Here is a 12,248-nt window from a genome sequence, read left to right on the forward strand (position 1 = left end):
TTTCTTTACCTCTAGTAGAATAAAGGATACCTTTGAATTGGTTTAGCAAATATTTATTTACTGACTGACATCAGCATGAGTGAGTCACAAGAGTGGAAGTATCATCCTTTATCTATCTATCTATCTATCTATCTATCTAATCATCTATTTATTTTACTTGTACATATTTATTCTATTGATTTTATTTTGTTAATATATTTTGTTTTATTCTCTGTCTCCCCCTTCTAGACTGTGGGCCCACTGTTGGGTAGGGACCAGTCTCTATATGTTGCCAACGTGGACTTCCCAAGCGCTTAGTACAGTGCTCTGCACACAGTAAGCGCTCAATAAATACGATTGAATGAATGAATGAATTAATTAATTTACCTCATGCTACAATCAAGTTGGAAGCTCCAATTTTATCCCAGTTCGGATTAACGAAACACTATTAATGTGGGAATCTTTATGGGAAAAATGCTTAACTGTATTTGGACTTTGCATTTATTTTACCCAGAGTCGAATTAATCCACAGTTGCTGACTGACATTCTACTAACCATTTTAAAGAACTTGGAGAACTAGCCTTTGCCAGTGGGCTTTAGAAGCTAGTTGCTGCATGCTTTGGAGTGAATGTTTATGGAATTGAGATCTGTGGCTTTTTGGAAAGAAAATGTAAAGGTCCTTCCTTGGCTAGCCTTTTTTTAAGAGTTTGGCCAGCAGGCATTGGATTTTGAGTTGACTAAGGGGTGGGGGCTGGTTAGTGTTTGGATTAAAAGTTCTCCTCCTCACAAGAAGAACCCAGGTGTGGCAGAAAGTGCTACCATAATTAGTCAATCAGTCATATTTATTGAGTGCTTACTGTGTGCAGAGCACTGTACTAAGCGCTTGGGAAGTACAAGTTGGCAACATATAGAGACAGTCCCTACCCAACAGTGGGCTCACAGTCTTAAAGGGGGAGAGAGAATAGTGATGTTCCTTTGGAGGTAGTGCTGAAACAATTCCACGAGGCTCCATCTGGCCAACTTGACCTCGGCGCAGGTGAGCACTCAAGTCTTTTGAAAAACCCACCATGAACAAGTCCGTGGGCTTTTAAAAATTCAAATACTGTCGTCCATAGTGTTTATTTTACTTGTACATTTCTATCCTATTTATTTTATTTTGTTGGTATGTTTGGTTCTGTTCTCTGTCTCTCCCTTTTAGACTGTGAGCCCACTGTTGGGTAGGGACTGTCTCTATGTGTTGCCAATTTGTACTTCCCAAGCGCTTAGTACAGTGCTCTGCACATAGTAAGCGCTCAATAAATACGATTGATTGATTGATTGATTCTGTAAGCAAGCGTGTCCTCATGGTATTGCAGAACAGCTCCATAGTATGCTCGCGAACTCAAAGGTAATGCCGACCAACAGAGAAAAAGAAAATTGGTCATTTTCAACAGAATGCAGAGAGTAAAAGCTAAAGTACTGTGACAGATGAAAAGAATACATTAAGCTCTTACTTTGTGCTAAGCACTAGATTAGGTACGGATGAATCAGACTGAATTCTGGCCCTGCCCAGCCCATGTAATTGCTGTATCATTTGTAATAAACACTGCATTTCGTCAATATCTTATTCCTTCTCTCTGTGGTAATGTTGGTAGTATAGGGTTAATTCTTTTTCCCTTTTCAAATCTATATTCAGCTAAAGGGAGAGGAGGAACAGTGGCTGAGTGCCCTTCCCAGATAGCTGTGAAGCATGAAAAATGAAATGCAGAAAGAAATCTTTGTGTGCTCTTTCCTCCCCCTGAAATCTGGCTTGAGCTTTTCATCCTGAAAACCGTGTTCAAGCCACTGCATTTTTGGAGATGGCTTTTGGAAATCAATCGATTATCTGTGGGGGGAAAAAAACACCCATCATTGGAAGCATTAGGTCAGTGGATCTCGAGAACCAGGGTTTAGTTTAATAGACTCGAGTTGTTGCTATCACTTTAAGAATATCTGGTGTGTTGTGCAATGCTGCGGAAGCTTTTCTTTCGAAAAAGAAACAGGCTTTAGCCTCTGTAGCCGAGCAGTGTCAAATTGTAGCCTTAGTGGCTTCAGAAAACCCGAGGAAGCCGATTCCAATCTGCATTTAAGACTTAAGGAATAAATCATTTTCGAATTAGGAGAGAATCAATCGGTGGAAGTGTTGGTTTTGAGGTTCCAGTCCAGTGCCAGGTAAGAAGGAGAATAAAAAGCGTTCTCTTGGGATTCGGGCATTGATGAAGTTTCAGCAAACTTGTGTGCCTATTGCTTTGCAAAGACTGGATTGGTTTAAATTCTTTTTAAGCTTAATCATGCCAAAGAATTCAAATTCTTTGGCAAGATCAAATTATTCTTAGACTCTTGGATATTAATAATGTATAGTCTATCCCTGCAACCTGCCATTTAGCTGGTACTGTTGACATCTTAGCCTCCTTAAATAGCCTTGAGTGAAACAGCCCTCCATTTTCAGGTAGTATTTTAATGCTAATTTCTGTTGTTTCTCAGTTAGGTTCTGTTGGTTTTCATCTGTCAAAAATGAAAGGAGGAATTTGAATATTTTTGCATTTGTATTTCCATGTGTAGACATAATTAGTCGAGCTGTTATCCATTTGTATAATTTTGCTAATGGTTTGGCTTGTTTTAGCTAATGACTTGATAGAAAACAAGTTGAAACTTGCCTAGAGATGTTAACCCCACAAATGGTGTGTATAGGCAGATAGAAAAAAGAAACTCTTCTGCGACACTTCTCTTGGACAGGGTTTTGTTGGTTGGTTTGGATGGACTTTTTTCGGTGTAAAATGAAATACCCGCTTTTCATTGAAAGTTGAAAAAGAAGGAAGCAGCTAGTGATTTATGCTGGATATACCGACCTTGTTGGGAGCTGCTACTGAGCCCCAAAGCAGGCACCATTAAGAGGAAAAATGCAACCATTCTGGAAAAAAATACTGAGGAATAATTGATCATTTTAGCAAATCAAGATGTTATTTTTTAATGTTTGGAGAGACCTATCACATTGGTGATTGAAGTGTTTTTGAGGGCGGATCGATCAGCACAATATCAAACTGTTAGGCATTTTAGCAGTTCATTTTAAATGATAAGCCAAAACATGGTCCCGTTGAAAGAGATGTCTGAACATTTTGAAGAAAATTCTTGCTGGTACTTGTGTGGGAAGGAGTAGGAGGAAGGCATGGCCATTTAAATATCATTTTAGGAACTGCATTTACTGTAGGGGGACCTAGCTTTTTTTTTTAAGCAGTGATTGCATCAGCAGCATCAGCTTGTAGATACAATGCTTTGAAGTGGAGAAGGCTCTTTAAAAATAACCTTTCAATCAGGTCTCAATAAAGGTAAAAATCCTATGCTTTTTTTAAAGGTCCAGATAACGTGATAGTCAGGCCCTTGTCTAATTTTTGTGAGAAGGGATTGCCTGCCTGTACTGCAAAAATTCTTATTCCTCTGTGCCTCAGAGAAATCCCTTATTTTTTCTTTAGTGTACCTGGGGCATTGTTGTCCAATTGAAACTCCACTGAATTATTAGAGTAAATATAGCTTCATTATTTTTTAATGTGAACCAGTGTAGAACAGCAGTGAATGCTTTCTAAGGGTGACTTCCAACGATCATCTAATAATAATAATAATAATAATAATAATCATAATGGTGGCATTTCTTAAGCGCTTACTGTGTGCACTGTTCTAAATACTGGGGGCGGGGGGGATACAAGGTAATCAGGTTGTCCCATGTGGGGCTCACAGTTTTAATCCCCATTTTGCAGATGAGGTAACTGAGGCACAGAGAAGTTAAGTGACTTTCCCGAAGTCACACAACTGACAAGTGGCGGAGCCGGGATTCGAACCCATGATCTCTGACTCCCAAGCCCGTGCTCTTTCCACTGAGCCACGCTGCTTGTCATCACTGTTGTAGGCTATGAGCTGGTCACTCATTTGCTTAACTTCATTGCTTTATAGAAATGCAACAAGTGCTTGCAAGGAAAGGCAGTTTTCCTTATTTGGGGAGTTTGCATGGACAATTAGCTAAAACAGGGAATTAATATTTTGAAGTTGGTGTCACCTCAAAAAGCTTTTCAGCTAGTTTGGCACTGTTGACTGGTTTCCATTCTGAGACTCTTTTCTTTCCCTGAATATTGATTTCCTCCCAAATTAGCATCCTAATCTACTTAGCGGTATTTTTAGTCTTGAGATCATTCTTTATTAGCTTTTAATTATCTTTGAATTGAAGCTGAAAATAATCCCATAAGTAGAGTGTAATTTCTTCTATCAGTCTGAGTATGTTAGAGAAATTAGATTTGGGAATACCCCTAAATCACATTTAGAAATCTAAAGTTTGACATCTTAGTGTACTATACCTGCTCTTGGTTTTACTGATAAGAGACCAGAAGGTTGAGCACATTGCATTTTTTTTCTTCATGTGCTTGAAAAAAAATAGTGTGTGTTTTACTGGAAGATGGAAACGTTTATAAAATGACTAGGGCATACAATGAGAATATTATTATCATTCATTGAATTGATGGTATTCATTGAGCCCTTACTGTGTACAGAACACTGTCCTAAGCACTTGGGAGAGTACAGCACAATAGAGTTGGTAAACATGTTCCCTGTCCACAAGGAACTTACAGTCTAGAGGAGGGGACAGAAATGAATATAAATCAATCAATCAATCATATTTATTGAGCACTTACTGTGTGCAGAGCACTGTACTAAGCGCTTGGGAAGTACAAGTTGGCAACATATAGAGACAGTCCCTACCCAACAGTGGGCTCACAGTCTAAAAGGGGGAGGCAGAGAACAAAACCAAACATACTAACAAAATAAAATAAATAGAATAGATAGGTAAATAAATAGACTAGATATGTAAATAAATAATAATAATGGTATTTGTTAAGTGCTTACTATGTGCAAAGCACTGTTCTAAGCGCTGGGGAGGGTACAAGGTGATCAGGTTGTCCCACGGGGGGCTCACAGTTTTAATCCCCATTTTACAGATGAGGGAACTGAGGCACCGAGAAGTGAAGTGACCTGCCCAAAGTCACACAGCTGACAGTTGGTGGAGCCGGGATTTGAACCCATGACTTCTGACTCCAAAGCCCAGGCTCTTTCCACTTAGCCGCGCTGCTTCTGTACTAGGCGCTTGGTAGAGTGTAATACAACAGAATTAGCATTAGCACAGAATAAAGGGTGCAAATTCAGTGCAAGAGTGAGGCAGAAGGGAGTGGGAGAAAAGGAAACAAGGGCTTGGGGAAGGCCTCTTGGAGGAGGTGTGTTTTTTTAATAAGGCTTTGAAGGTGTTGAGAATGATCGTCTGTTGGATGTGACGGGATGGGGTTACATCATCAATTGTATTGAGCGCTTACTGTGTGCAGAGCACTGTACTAAGCGCTTGGGAAGTACAAGTTGGCAACATATAGAGACAGTCCCTACCCAACAGTGGGCTCAGGCGGGACGTGGCAGAGAGATAGATGAGCTTGAGGTAGAGTGAGTAGGTTGGCATTAGAGGAGCAAAACTCAAGGGCTGTTTTAATATGAAATCAGAGAGGGAGCTGAATGATTGCGTCCCAGGGAAAAAGAAATTGCCTCCAGAGAAGAAAAAAGCAGATATCTGATTATTCACCTAAAGTACAGGCAGGAGAGGGGAGTTACAACAAAGGAAGCCTCGAAGCTCCTGCGACCTCTGGCTCTGGCTGCTGCAGAGACCCAGAGGGTAAATTGATCCCAATCGCATCCATTTGGATGATTGTAGAGGAGAGCCAACCACATGATATAAACCCTTCGGGATTCTCAAGGATCCTGAAGGAAGGCTGATGTTGAAGTGGAATGATCCCGCCCAAGAGCTTTCCACGGGAGTATCAGTCCCCACCGGAGCTCCAGCTGTTTCCCCGAGGTGGTTGCGCTGCTTTGCCGGCCTTCCTGATGAAGCGAGAAGTCAGGGGAGCCCGACAAATAATGTCTGCAGCCACCAGCCAGAGCAGGGAAGAGGAGAAACTGTTCCCGTGACTTCCACCGTCAGCTCCGTAGTGTGTAGGCTGCTTCTGCTGGGAGCAGAGGAAGACGTGGGGCTGCAGCCCAGAAGCATGAGACTGGAGGAGGCGGTGTCACAGGAGGACCAGGAGCATCCCAGACTGAGCCCCCTCCTTCCTCTCCCCCTCCTCCCCCTCTCCATTCCCCCTGCCTTACCTCCTTCCCTTCCCCACAGCACCTGTATATATGATTTTACGTATTTATTACTCTATTTTACTTGTACATAGTCTATTTATTTTATTTTGTTAATATGTTTTGTTTTGTTCTCTGTCTCCCCCTTCTAGACTGCGAGCCCACTGTTGGGTAGGGACTGTCTCTATATGTTGCCAACTTGGACTTCCCAAGCGCTTACTTAGTACAGTGCTCTGCACACGGTAAGCGCTCAATAAATACAATTGAATGAATGAATCCCATCCATGGTACTCCGTGGACTTCTCCAGCCACGAGAAGCAGCGTGGCTCAGTGGAAACAGCCCGGGCTTTGGAGTCACAGGTCATGGGTTCAAATCCCGGCTCCGACTATTGTTAGCTGTGTGACTTGGGGCCAGTCACTTAACTTCTCTGGGCCTCAGTTACCTCATCTGTAAAATGAGGATTAAGATTGTGAGCCCTACGTGGGACAACCTGATCACCTTGTTATCTCTGCAGCGCTTAGAACAGCGCTTTGCACATAGTAAGTGCTTAATAAATGCCATTATTATTATTATTATTTATTGAGTGCTTACTAGGCACAGGGTGCTGTACTAAGCGCTTGGGAAAGTACACTACCACAGAGTTGGCAGTCATTTTTCCTGCCCATAATGAACTCACATTCTGCAGGGCTAGTCAGTTGATAGGGGCAGTTTCTCTTCTCTCCTTCTGCAACTGCTGCTGCTTCAGAGACTAGTCCCTTAGGTGTTAAAGCAGGGGGAAAAGAGCGAGAGAGAGAAAAAGATTGTGTGTGTGTGTGTATGTTTTGGGTTTGGGGAGCAGGGAGGATGGTGAAAACTCAAGACCACAAGTTTCTGAAAAGGTTGAAAAAACCCCCTGCTTTAGTTCCCCTTGGCCTATTTTAGATGATCTTTGGTTTGAGGGAGTACGCAATATCATCAGCCCCATTATACAGTCCGGTTTTACCTGTGTGATTGAACTTTTGGACTGCAAAGGGCCTCACTCTGTTGAACATTTATAACCTCCTGTGGCTTTCCAAACTCGGAGTGTTCTCGGGAGTGTACGCCATTAGGGTGTGCCGAGATTTGACTGTGAGCTTGTTGTGGGCAGGAAATGTGCCTGTTTATTGTTTTATTGTACTGGCCCAAGTACGGAGTATGCCGCTTTGCACGCAGGAAGCTCTCAATAATTATGACCGAATCAGGGTCCTCGGTAGGCTCCAAAAGAAATTTTAACCCCAAACCACAGGTTGGCTATAACCATCTATCCATTTATCCCGAGTTGGAATCGTTTAAAGGGGACCCTGGCGGTCTGGGCTCCCTGTAACAAGAGCCTGTCCTCAAATCATCATTGCTTTTATCTCTCAGTATTCCCCCAACTTATTTGATCCGTCCTAGCCAAGCCAAACTGCTCTACTTTCCTGCACACTCTGTTTCCATCTCCAAGGCGATGTGCAGTCCATTCCTCTGATCTAGAAAGTCTTACACCATCTTCTTTGCCAAACTGGACTTCCTTCCTTCCTTCCTTCCTTCCTTCCTTCCTTCCTTCCTTCCTTCCTTCCTTCCTTCCTTCCTTCCTTCCTTCCTTCCTTCCTTCCTTCCTTCCTTCCTTCCTTCCTTCCTTCCTTCCTTCCTTCCTTCCTTCCTTCCTTCCTTCCTTCCTTCCTTCCTTCCTTCCTTCCTTCCTTCCTTCCTTCCTTCCTTCCTTCCTTCCTTCCTTCCTTCCTTCCTTCCTTCCTTCCTTCCTTCCTTCCTTCCTTCCTTCCTTCCTTCCTTCCTTCCTTCCTTCCTTCCTTCCTTCCTTCCTTCCTTCCTTCCTTCCTTCCTTCCTTCCTTCCTTCCTTCCTTCCTTCCTTCCTTCCTTCCTTCCTTCCTTCCTTCCTTCCTTCCTTCCTTCCTTCCTTCCTTCCTTCCTTCCTTCCTTCCTTCCTTCCTTCCTTCCTTCCTTCCTTCCTTCCTTCCTTCCTTCCTTCCTTCCTTCCTTCCTTCCTTCCTTCCTTCCTTCCTTCCTTCCTTCCTTCCTTCCTTCCTTCCTTCCTTCCTCCCTCCCTCCCTCCCTCCCTCCCTCCCTCCCTCCCTCCCTCCCTCCCTCCCTCCCTCCCTCCCTCCCTCCCTCCCTCCCTCCCTCCCTCCCTCCCTCCCTCCTTCCCTCCTTCCCTCCTTCCCTCCTTCCTTCCCTCCCTCCCTCCCTCCCATTTTGTGCCAGACACTGTCCTAAGCACTGGGGTAGATACAAGCAAGTCAGGTTGGACACAGTGCCTGTTCCATATGGGCTCACAGTTACTATCTTCATCAAACGTTCTCAGTTTAACCCCACTTAATTTCATTCTGGTCAAACACTCAGTAACTCCTGAAATCTTGTGTGTATTGCAGTTGTGTTTCAGTTTCAGTCATTTGTACACTCACTTCTGCCATAATACAAGCTTTATACATTTTGGCTGGAATGCTGTGGAATAATTAGGAAACTGACCGTTTGAACATGTCTGAATTGGGTGGAGGGGGAGGGCGGGGAAACAGTTATGCACATACGCTCAGTGTTAAGACCAGGTGACTATAATAGTTAAAATTGTTTTTAATTCAGGATTTGGCAGGGGGAACTGGATGTATTCTTATTTCTATCGTTTAGTTACTTTTTTCTCATTTATGTTTTGTAGGCTTTCTTTTGTGTATTGGTTTTTGCCTTTCTTTTTAGATTGAAATTTGGAGAGCAGGAACCAATCATTTATTGAGTGCTTACTGTGCACAGAGCTCTGTACTAGGAGCTTGGGAGAGTACAGAATAACAGAATTGGTAGACACTTCCTGTCCACAAAGATCTTATAATTTAGAGCTTAGTCAACCATGTCTTGACTTCCTTCATAACGCCCCTCACCCCCCGATACAGCGCTTTATTCCTCGTGGTTGTGGGAATCGACCAACCAGTCGTATTTATTGAGCTCTTACTGTGTGCAGAGTACTGTATTAAGCAATTGGGAGAGGATGGTAAAACAGAGTAGGTAGATACAGTTCCTTCCCACAAGCAGCTTACAGTCTAGAGGGGGAGAGGACCTGGGTTCTAGTCTCTGCCCTGCCACTTGTCTGCTGTGTGACTTTGGGCAAGTTGCTTCAAGTTGCTCTGTGCCTCAGTTGCCTCATCAGTAAAATGGAGATTAAGACTGGGAGCCCCATGTGGGACATGGACTGTGTCCAATGTGGTTACCTCATATCTACCTCAGTGCTTAGGGCAGTACCTGGCACAGAGTAGCGCAAAACAAATACCATTCATTCATTCATTCATTCAATCGTATTTATTGATTGAATGAATCAATAAAACACAATCAATAAAAAGTACCATAAAACACACACGCACACGCAAAAAAAAAAAAGAATGTGGGGAGTACTCCTGTTGGAAACTGTCTAGTTCTGGCTCCACTCCTTTTTAAAATGGCAACAAGAATGGAATTGGGTGATAGTAAGCTTGTTGTGGGCTGGAAACGTGTCCGTTTATTGCTATAATATACTCTCCCAAATGCTTAGTACAGTGCTCTGCATACAGTAAATGCTCAATAAATACGATTGCTGACTGTAGCAGCCTTTCCATCTGTTTCCCCAAAGTTAGGGTCCCCTCCTCTGGTTCTGAGCAAGTTAGTGTCCTTTTAGTGCCCCGTTCAAAAATGGGATTTCTCTGTACCTGCTTGGCCTTGCTTAAGAAAATAGGATTGAGGAATTCACAGTTGGGGCCTTTTTAAGACTGTGAACGCCACGTGGGACAGGGACCGTGTCCAAGCCGATATCCATCCGAGTGCTTAGTATAGTGCCTGGCACATAGTAAGTGCTTAACAAATACCACAGTTATTATTGCCTGTATCCATCCGAGTGCTTAGTATAGTGCCTGGCACATAGTAAGTGCTTAACAAATACCACAGTTATTATTGCCTGTATCCATCCGAGTGCTTAGTATAGTGCCTGGCACGTAGTAAGTGCTTAATACCACAGTTATTATTGTTGTTGTTGTTGTTATTATTATTCTGGGACGCAGCATGACCTGGGAAGAGCATGGGCCTGGGAGTGAGAGGATGTGGGTTCTAATTCCGGCTCTGCCACTTGAATGCTGTGTAACCTTGAGCAACTCACTTCCCTTCTCAGTTCCCTCATCTGTAAAATGGGGATTAAGACTGTGAGCCCAGTGTGGGACAGGGACTGTATCCAACCCATTACCTTGTATCTACCCCAGTGCTTAACCAATACCACAATTATTATTATTATTATTATTATATCTTAATCATAATGATAATTCATCAAAGCCTCTCCAATTTGTACTAAGGGGGAAAGGGATGACATCCCCCCCACCCAATCCAAATTAGTGAAAACTCTGAAATGCAGAAATGATTTGAAAATCAATCATTCATATTTATTGAGCACTTACTGTGCAAAGAGCCCTGTACTAAGCACTTGAGAGAGCATAACAGAGTTGATAGACACGTGAATTGCCCACAAGAGAGAAATCGTTTGGCTTAGTGGGATCCAGTTTTATCTGGACTTTATCATTTGTCTGCTGTGTGACCTTGGGCAAGTCACTTCTTTTGTGCCTCCACTCCCTCATCTGGATTAAAATGGGGATTAAGCCCCTGAGCCCCATGTAGGGACATGGACTGTGTCCAACGTGACTGTCTTGCAGTGCCCGGGACATAGTAAGTGCTTAACAAATACCATTTAAAAAATGAGTTTACAGTCTAGAGGGGAAGAGAGAGGGTAATAAAAAATAAATTACGGATATCTCCATAAGTGCTGTGGGGCTGAGGGTGGGGTGAATAATGGGTACAAATCCAAGTTCAAGAGTGATGCAGATGTAGGCGAATTACTATTTGCTAGCTCATTCATTTTAAGTATATGAGTTGTACAAAGTAGAAATGACAGGAAGTTGTGTGATAGCCTTAACCACTTGAAAATGAGGAGTGGGACTACTGAGGGAGGCTGGCTGGGGGAGAACAGCTGATAGGCAGGGAGGGGCTGCTCTTTAGAACAGTGCTTTGCACATAGTAAGCGCTTAAGAAATGCCATTATTATTATTATTCCCCTTCTGGCCCAGAGAACTCAGGCAGGACAGCAAAGGGAGAGGAATTTGTAATTACTTTCTGTTTCTTTTCTCCCTCTCTCTCTGTCTTTCTCTCTTCCTTCCCCCCTTCCCTTTCTCCCTCTCTTTTGTGTCTGCCAGTCTCTTGTTAGAGAGGAGTTTATGGCTAAGGAAGGCTTTGCCCACTCTCTCCTGCCTTGTCTATTTTGTTCACTCTAAATTTGTCTGTTTCCGACTCGTTCCTTTTTTGCACCCCATACCCTCTCTCATTTGTGTTCTTTGTGGTTCTCGCGCACTTCTTGCCAGGGACCATTTTCTCAGGGGACATTTTAGTGCTTTAAAACAAAAATCTTTTTTACCAGAGATAACACTCTATGCCCCCACTGCCCCTGAACAATCCTTAGCCGGGGCCCGGGCACTATTTTGAAGTTGAGAGAGGTGGGCAGTGGTGGTGGTGACTCTGGCCTGGGTGGTGGTGGAGCAGGAGGAGATGGTGGCGGCAGAAACAGTCCTGATAAGCTCACTGTTCCGGGATTGAGGGAGTGCCAAGGCCTCCACCTCGATAAGCAGCGTGGCTCAGTGGAAAGAGCCCGGGCTTTGGAGTCAGAGGCCGTGGGTTCAAATCCCAACTCCACCACTTGTCAGCTGTGTGACTTTGGTCAAATCACTTTGCTTCTCTGGGCCTCAGTTCCCTCATCTGGAAAATGGTGATGAAGACTGTGAGCCCCTCGTGGGACAACCTGATTACCTTGTATCTACCCCCAGCACTTAGAAAAGTGCTTTGCACATAGTAAGCGCTTAACAAATGCCAACATTATTATTATTATTATTAATAATAATAAGCACTCAATAAATGAATACTCATTCCCCTAGCCTCATACATAGCAGCTTTGCCTGTCAGCTCAGTCACCAGAAGCATTGTGTTCCTTATTGTCATCATCAAAGGCAACCATATTCGAGGGTCTACCATTGAAGTAGACACTTAGTGAACTGCTCCCTTGGGCATCGACCAGACGTTCTCCCCCCACCCCCAGCCCCA

Source organism: Tachyglossus aculeatus, chromosome 5, assembly GCF_015852505.1.
Source record: "Tachyglossus aculeatus isolate mTacAcu1 chromosome 5, mTacAcu1.pri, whole genome shotgun sequence".
NCBI lineage: Eukaryota > Metazoa > Chordata > Mammalia > Monotremata > Tachyglossidae > Tachyglossus > Tachyglossus aculeatus.